We start from the raw sequence: 9104 nt of genomic DNA on the forward strand, positions 1-9104 counted from the left end.
CAGGATCCGTGCAGGACCTGTGTAGCATCAAGGACTGCCAAAGATATCTCCCTTAGAGGGAAGGCGTCACTCCCCTGCATTCGTAGGCACCGCAGCACTGCTGTCTTGTCTGTTGACCCTGAGCTCCTACAGACTCCAAAGGCTTCAGTGACACAGGAGGGGTTTCTATATCACACGAGGCCTGAGCTGCCCTCTCACCAAGTTTGAGGTCAGAATCCCTTGTGGTGGCTGCAATACCCAAACCCCTGTGCAGCGTGTACATTTGCAAATGCATATGCTTGTTGGTTTTTCCTCAATAAATGCAGTGGGCTCCAAGTAGCCCCAACCTCTGGTACCACTTTATACCAAGAACTCCAGCCTCCTCACACCAAGTGCTCCGTGGGCTGTTATTTGGTGAAATCGCTCGAGGTCTTCTCATGACTCCTGTGCCTCCCACAGGCCGGAGGCCTCATAAGTCCACTTGAGGGTCATCTTTGCTTATCTTGGGCTTTCCTGGTTGCTCCAGGCCTATCCTAACTCCCCTTGCTCTGGGGAGTCTCTGGACCTTGCTGGTCGAAACCGTACACCTTCATGACCTTCTGCGTGGGTTTCCGTTGCCAAGGCTTGTTGGTGCTCCCGCCAGACACAGACCCCTCAGCATGCGATTTCCTTTGTGAGACAGCTCGATTCCAGCTCCTGGTCATCCTTGACATCTCCTGGTCCCCATAGCTACAGAGTCAAGATCTCCATAAAAGCACCTGAAGCACGCAACATCGGTGGGCATTCGCCTACCAAGCCTCTCATTGATGTGATATGCGTTGTTAAATGTATTACTTCTGCTGCTTGACGGTCTGGCTATAGTGACTTCCTTTCACTGTATGATTTATCTTTATCCAGGCAACACAAATTGAAAATTCCACTGCTCACTGCTTATTTAACACCATGATGTGTCTGTTTACTACTCGACATGTAATCACTGTGTACTTTATTTGATGCTGCATTTGTTAATGAGCATAAATTGAAAACAACTTTTTAAAAAAATTATGACCTGTAGAATTTTAATATTGCTACTCTATCAAAAAAAGGAGAAGGGGACCAGGGAGCCAGTTAATGGTCCAGTGTTTATGCTCCCCATAGGTACAATTACAACAAATGAAGGACACTGTTCCAGAGGCGGGGTCCAAAAAATCACCCATATGCCTCCTAAGAAGACGCTGCAATTCCCAACGGGTCCCCCGAAGGGTCGCTTTATTGGAGATCTTTTAAGGCATGCCGGATGGTGCATGAGGGTGTGTGCGGTGTGGGTCTTATGTGAGTGTAACAAAGTGCATGTATGGTAAATTAAGACTGACAAGGGGAAACCTAAAAAAGGTTATATTGATGTAGTACCCCTCTTGGCAGAATAAAAACTCTTAATTAGAGTATAATCCCAAATGGCACAATATGCCAAGGTGTCATAAAAACAGTCAACATGTTTCGCGCCTTTGTTGCCGCTAAGGTCATTGGCGCTTCTTCAGGACCAGGATATAAGAAGAATAGTGAAGTGCATGTTATTAAAAAGGTAAAAAGTAAATACCCAAAATACTTGTCAGGATGGGCCATTGTGCTGCTCCAAAACCTAGGACAAGAAAGAAAAAGAAGACACATAGGACATGCATTAGACTAGCTTAATTCAACGTAGTGTGCCACAATCGTGTGCACAACATATCAATGTCAAAAAGGAAAGTTAAAAAGCACAAGGCCAAATGAGGATAAGAAACTCCCTCGTTAAACTCAGGACATGGAGGGAAGGCCAGGAAAATATATATAGTAGCGGGTCAAGTTTGCACGCATGCGATTCCGTACCTGACCTTATGAAACGCATCAGAAGGAGGGATGACCTAGGCACCTACAAGCTTCACTATTTTATTTTTTTGTGTGTTGTGTGTGAACACCCACTGTAAAGCCCATGGAGCACCTCACGAGACCAGAGTGAAGCAATGTAGTGATTTGCACTGACTTGCCTTACTTCAGATCTATGAGGCCATTCAAAGGGGGATGTGTACAAGAAAGCGGCTGAGTGCGGCGTTGGCTTCCTTGGCTTAGCACCGCGCTCCGCCACTTCTGAAACACAAGGTTGCACCATACTTACAAGAATGTGCTGCAGCCTTGCATTTCCCCCTACGATGGTGCTAACGCAGGCACCCTTGCACCATAGCGCAAGGGTGTCTGTGTGCTGGGGAGGATTGTTAATGTGTTGGAAGGCGTCTCTTCCTGCTCATAAACAATATTAAAGTGCCAAGTACACATGACAGTGACAAAATGGCATTTTTCTTGCTGGTTTGTTTATGTACAGGAAGGGACACCTTCCTGTACATAAACAAACTATGGCCTTTTTGCTTTTTCCGTGTGTGCTGCACAAGGCACCCTTGTACATAGGGGGCACTGTCAAAATGAATGGGTTTTGCTGTGGAACGCCAACCACATCACCCACTGCACGCCCCTTTCATGCTAACCATAGCGTGAAAGGGGCCTTCTGTACCAGGCAGCGGCAAGCCACTGTAAGTAACTTTACGCTGCTTGTATATAAGGCACGGCCTCTATCGCCACAACAAGGTTGGTAAAAGCGACGCTGTGGGGATGATAGGGGCTTGTACATATGCCCCAAAGTGTCTTTGCATGATCGCATGGATGTAATTTTGTAGTTTGCGCCATTGGAGTGTCACAAAAAGTGACGCTCCGGCGCTGCAAGGGGCTCATTATGCCCCTAAGAGTCCCTTTTATTCGTGAGCAGCAGCCTAGACCAATCATCAGCGTCTAATCAGGACATAATGACCCTCTAACTCTTGAGTGATGTGATTCTTCTCTCCAGGAAACACAATAGGTCATGTTGTATCTCTTCAGGGTGCACTGGAAGTGGGGGCCACTTTTCTCCTTCAAAACGGAATTTCAATTGAATTTACAATGCACTTTAGTGCAGTGCGAATTGTGACTTTGTCCAGTTGTTTTCATTAACATGGTCTGGCAACAAAACATGAAGATAGTAGATTCCAAACAAAACTGCAGCTTCTTAAGACCGCGTTGAACAACGGAGTCTCGCCTGCTTGTTTTATGTCAATAAGAGGTATAAAATGTGCACCAATCGTTATCAATGTGTCTCATGTAGGGCACATCATAAAGTAATCAGTGTAATTATGCAACTAAAATTGTATGTAGAAATATAATAGACGCATTAAGTATCCAAGAAGAAAGTGGTTGCTTACAAAATGTACACCTTCCCTGACCGGGAATCGAACCCGGGCCGCGGCGGTGAGAGCGCCGAATCCTAACCACTAGACCACCAGGGAGCGCGGCGTCATACTGCTGTACTGGGCTTTATGAGGGCACTGATGCAGCACCGGCAGCGTTCATCCTGTTTGTGTCTTCTGCTAAGGGGGCTCTTTCTTAATGTTTGCTTCATACTACTGATGTTTGTAGGACAACCCACACAGAGAAAAGTATCAGACAACAGTAAAACTTCCATCTACTCGGCAGACTCGCAGTGAGGACAAGAAGAACAGAAACAAAGACACACTAATAGGAGAGCAGGGCTGAGGCTCCAGGGAAGAGGCGAAGGAGCGGAAACAGAGTGAGTGACAGGAAGAGGAAACTTTACTTTCAGTCACAGACACTGTTCTGTCCTAAGGGGTGCACCCGCGGCCCCTGAGCTCTTTACTTCTAATTCAAACACAAGGGAGAGAGTAGAGGGTAAGTCACCCTCCCTTCAAGAAATCAAACGAATCACAACATAGGTGACTAGGTGACATTGGTGACTGTTGAAGCACATTACCGATCCACGCTTCACATACAAAACTTTAGACAACCTTGCGTTTGTTCCAGTCAGTGTACCAAGAGCCTGTGGGTGCTCTGCTGCCTTTCAGCAATCTTCAAGCGACCCTGTCACTCCCCAGGAGGTTCCAAGCAATATAACACCAGCAGCCCCCATCACCCCAGCAGGCCCCATTCACCCCAGCAGACCCCATCACTCCAGCAGTCCCCATCACCCCAGCAGACCCCATTCACCCCAGCAGGCCTCATTCACCCCAGCAGCACCTGTCACCCCAGCAGACCTCATTCACCCCAGCAGGCCCCATTCACCCCAGCAGGCCCCATTCACCCCAGCAGGCCCCATTCACCCCAGCAGTCCCCATTCACCCCAGCAGACCTCCTATATGCGCAGCATTCAGTTCAGTGCATTCAGCTAGAGCCCTCTCATCTGTGCAGCATTCAATGTATTCCATGTTCTGAGCTGCAGTCAGCGCTGAGCCCTCATACGACATAAAGGTACCACATGACTTCTTCCATGGGTTTCCGTAGTGTAGTGGTTATCACGTTCGCCTAACACGCGAAAGGTCCCCGGTTCGAGACCGGGCGGAAACACGTTTTTCTTTTCCACCCGAGCTCACTACAGCTAATTCATTTCTTATTCTCACACCTGTTGGTTCCACAAATAGCATCGCCACATTTCACACCCTTTGCATTTCCAGTGAGCGCGTTTATACATCCAGCTACTCCAAGGACAGACTGACATCGCACTCCTGTCCCTTTACAGACAGACTGCCGGACAGCTGCTTCCATCCACCACTCACAGGCACTGCACACGCTGCAGGCACTGACACAGGCAGACACCAATGTTTACACAAACACAGGCACGAAATGCACAGACTCAGAACACAGAATCAGAAAGCACAAGAGAGCGCAAGAGAGGGACCTCAGGGAGACTGAGGCACCAGGAGTGAGTTACGAGAGTGAGAGAGTGAGATACAGACACTGCGAGTGAGTTAACAAAGAGTGACAGACTCGGGCAGCAGGAGTGAATAAGAGAGTGTGACAGAGTGAGAGACACAGGCACTGGGAGTGAGTTAAGAGAGTGACAGACAGGCACTGGGAGTGAGTTAAGAAAGTGAGGGACTCAGGCACTGGGAGTGAGTTAAGAGAGTGACAGACAGGCACTGGGAGTGAGTTAAGAAAGTGAGGGACTCAGGCACTGGGAGCGAGTTAAGGGAGAGTGAGAGACTCACGCACCAGGAGTGAGATAAGAGAGAGTGAGAGACTTGGGCCTTGGGAGTGAGTAAAGAGAGTGAGAGTGAGTGAGAGACAGGCGCTGAGAGTGAGTTAAAAGAGTGTGAGAGAGTGAGAGACTCGGGCAATGGAGTGAGTTCAGAGAGCATGAGAGAGTGAGAGATTCAAGTGCTAGGAGTGAGTTAACGGAGAGTGAGAGGCTGAGAGGCCCACGCACAGAGAAGACACACAGCTTTTTGTGTCGTACAAGTACCTTCCTTCATTCTTTGGAATTCCCAGTTTACCAGCTGCAACTGGTTTCCACTAGATCCCGGTCTAGGATATGTGCACTAGGACATTGACATCAATATCTAAGCAATATTTTATGGATTCAGTGACATTCCAATAGACACAATTAGCCAGTTCCACCAAGCAGCAGGAATCGCGTAGAATGTCTCCCCTGCAGTTCACACAAGTCAAACTCCCAAGACACAATCTTCTAGAAGAAACCATTTGTAACTGGTTATTGGAATTACCTTCAAGATCTGAATGTGCCGCTCCCCCCCACTCCGGGAGCAAGGACTTCTGGGGACAGCAGCAATTACAAATACACACACATTGGGGCATATTCTCAAGGAATTATTGCTGCGTTATTGGCACTTTATTGCAGCCAAAGTTGCGATAAAACTATCACCCCATTCACAAGCAGGAAATAACAGCCCATATAACCAGCTTACCTGTGATAGCAGCCGCAAAGAAATATCACCACAGATGACCAAGGCAACTATCGCTAATGAGATGCAGAGTAGGAGTTCCCGCGTAAAAATCAATGACAACACGACTCCGCAACATTATCAACAACCAGCCAGATCGGCGATAAGATCCCAAAACAGGTGATAAGGCGCGTTAGCAGCAGGATTTTAACACTCTCGCCTGGTGTAAAGTCAGACCACAGGCTGCACCAGAGAAGGGTTCCCAGGCCAGAGCCACACCTGAAGAACAACAGATGCCATGAATCCAGTGATCATGCAGGCTGGACACCCAAGAGGGCCATCGCACCCACCGCTCCACCCCCTCCTGACACGCCCCACTCCCCCGGACTCCCACCGCACCCCCCGAACCAACACTGAGGCAACGCAGACAAAGACAGCGACCTTCAGAAAACGCATCATTAATGCAGCTCATTTTCCTTAAAGAACAACTGAATGCATTAAAAAAAATTTTTTTAACTTTACCCGTTTACACATGCAAAAATTGGTCGTACATCTAGTCCTAAGCATCAGGCGCCTGGTGGGCCCCAGTGCTGAAACGCAGCGGGAGCACCGGCGATGGAGGCGCATCTGACAGGCCTATCAGCCTGGGCCCCACTGGAGCAGATTCAATTACTATTTTGTCGCTTCACGGCTACTGCCTGGGCCTGCACCAGCTACCCAGTGATCTTCTGTCACCAGGAGTGCCGGGGCCTACTACACACCTGGTCGCTCCCCGAGCAGGAGACGTGGGACCAGATGTATCAATGGTTTTCTGTGAGACTTGGCCCTTTCCCCAGAAATTTTTCGCTTTTTAATCCCCTGTTAATTTAGAATGCCCCTATTGAAACAACACTGTATAGGCTTTGGGTGGTGGAGAATGCCCTGTTTAGTTTAAAACTAGTGTTAAAATGCAGGTACCTTCTACACCTAACATGGCCGCCACAGACCTCTGCTGCAGCAGCGTGGTTTAGAGGGCGCATTCTAGTAGCCAGGGGCAGGCTGGAACCCTCAGGCAATGTATCCATCTTAGCCTGCCAGCCTGTCCACAGGTAGAATGGTGGAACCTCCGGAAGCCTCTGGAACCTTCTGGAAGAGGTGAGGTGACACCAACTGACACCAACTGACACTACCAACTGTCAACTGGCACTATAAAAGGAAAGGGAGGGAACTTTCCTGAGGAGAAGAAGGAGAGAAGACCTGGGGAAGTACCTACGCAGGAGGATAGGCAGTGGGGGTCAGGGCAGGGTCTTATGATGCTGGAATGACAGGGCCTAGTGTGCTGCTTTACAAGTGTTGAGGTATCCTGTTCCCCCCCCACTGACCTAACTGTAGAAAATAAGAAGTATTGATGTACATAGGCAACGTTCATTTCCCTTTTCCCACTCCCCTCCCTGCACGCACCATGAATATTGTAAAGCATTGACTGCATCCCTCAGCCCGCAAAGGCCTGTACCCATGTGTACATGATAGCCATTTTAGGCACCTTGGCCTCTTGCCCACTCATTAGAATCACTGGCTTCCCTCCTGCGCGCATTTGAGCACACCCCCCCCTCTCCCACTCTCACATACATAGACCATGAAACCCAGCACTCTGCGCGACCCTGCTATGAAAGGCAACCCACCTGCTTGACCCAGGCACCCCCCCATTTCCCTCTTGAAGAGGCACCCTTCGCCTCAGCTGACATAACCCCCCCAGTTGTATCTGACTGCCCCTGTTCTCTCATATACAGGTCATAAGATCTCTCTCTCTCTCTCTCTCTCTCTCTCTCTCTCTGCGCAACTCTGGCCCTGCATGCACCCTGACCCCCCTCCTTCTCCTCATATGAGCAAGTCATAAACCCTCTTCTTTCGCAAAGCCCTGTCCTTGAGAATCACGGCCGCGCCTGACCAGCACCTCCTTCCCTTCCATGAATGCCCCTCTATTGACGAGCCCTCCCTCCGCGCTCGATTGTCCACGCAGGCATGAATACCACTCCTTTGATGACCCCTTCCCCCGAGTTCGGCTGACCACACATGTCCGAGGCCATCGCCTAAGCCAGGAGATACCATTTACTGCCCTTATTGTATGCCTAGCCACCCCACCCCCTGGGCCATGATCAGGCGCACACATCCTACGACACACTCAGTTGCACGATCGCCCTTCCCTCTTATCAGCAGGTCAAGGGTCCCCATTGTGAACGTATGTGGAGTAGGATCATCACGAGGATTATAGGAATGTTTTCCTTTTGCGACACACTGACCTGATTGTATCATCAAATGTTCTGCAAATGTATAAAAGCCAGAGTCTCAAGCTCACTTGTTAGAGCACCTCCCGAAAGACACTGTGTTTCGTGTCCGAAATGACTGGCTCTCCTCATGAGAAATAAACTCTGTTCTTGATTCCTGCTCCCAGCGCCCGTCTCTTTATTTGGTAAATTATTCGGAATGGAAACTAAGAGGCGGTTTGCGCCAGCAGCCTGGGCATTGATAGAATTATGGGCTCACCTTCAACAATTGGCGTCCCAACGCGGGGTCCATCAGTGACATGGGGTTCGGTAAGAGAGATCCAGACGAAGAAGTGAACGTCTAAAATGATCGGAGTATACCTGCCTTGAGAGGGCCCTAGCCCGGCTGCCGATCGACAGAACTTCACCAATTCTGAACGGACCTCTCTTGAGTGACCTATTGTCCTGACTGGAATCCCACAGGAATGCTACATGGAGTAAGAGAACGATCGGGCGCTGGAGGAGGGAGTCGAAGAACTGTCCGTATGGTCCGGTCCGGGTAAGATTAAGTAGGGTGTTTTTACGCCTGATTGGTAGGGTGGCTCTGTCCACCTGATTGATTGATTGTTTGTATTGAAAACCGGTATTTGTATACTGGCATTGTTGGTATTGGTTATTGATTGATTGTTTGTATTGAAAACCGGTATTTGTATACTGGCATTGTTGGTATTGGTTCATTTAGCTTTGAGGGCTACTTGACATATTGGTTCTCTTTTGAGAACGAGACATTCTCTGTTTGCAAACAGCGGCGAATAGGAACGTCGTCCCTCTTTGCAGATAGAGAAGGGTAGGTAATGCAGACTTTTGTCCCCGGTGTAATCCGTCATGCCTACTTTTCTCCCCACTGATTGTTTGAAGTCGATTAATAATCGATTGTTGCTCTTTGAGATCTTCCCTGTCCACAAACAGAGACGAATAGGAATATTCTGTTCCCTTTATGGATAGCGAAGGGCAGGTAATGCAGACATTTGTCCCCGTTGTAATCCGTCATGCCTGTTTTTCTCCCCACTGATTGGTTGGTTGCCTGGACATTGTTGTTCCAGGAATTGTTTCGTTTGAGGTATTTTCTATTTGCAAACAACGTGAAATA

The 9104-nt window shown here is 48.7% G+C and overlaps 2 non-coding genes across 2 annotated transcripts; one reads left to right on the forward strand and one right to left on the reverse strand.

Annotated features, from left to right (window-relative positions):
• Window positions 1-3233: 3233 nt before the first annotated feature.
• TRNAE-CUC (transfer RNA glutamic acid (anticodon CUC)) lies at window positions 3234-3305 on the reverse strand. The gene has a single exon. It is a non-coding gene; the product is annotated as a tRNA-Glu (tRNA).
• A 999-nt stretch (window positions 3306-4304) lies between these two features.
• Window positions 4305-4377, forward strand: TRNAV-AAC (transfer RNA valine (anticodon AAC)). The gene has a single exon. It is a non-coding gene; the product is annotated as a tRNA-Val (tRNA).
• Window positions 4378-9104: the final 4727 nt, after the last annotated feature.

Source organism: Lissotriton vulgaris, chromosome 1_1 (genome assembly GCF_964263255.1).
Source record: "Lissotriton vulgaris chromosome 1_1, aLisVul1.2, whole genome shotgun sequence".
Taxonomy (NCBI): domain Eukaryota; kingdom Metazoa; phylum Chordata; class Amphibia; order Caudata; family Salamandridae; genus Lissotriton; species Lissotriton vulgaris.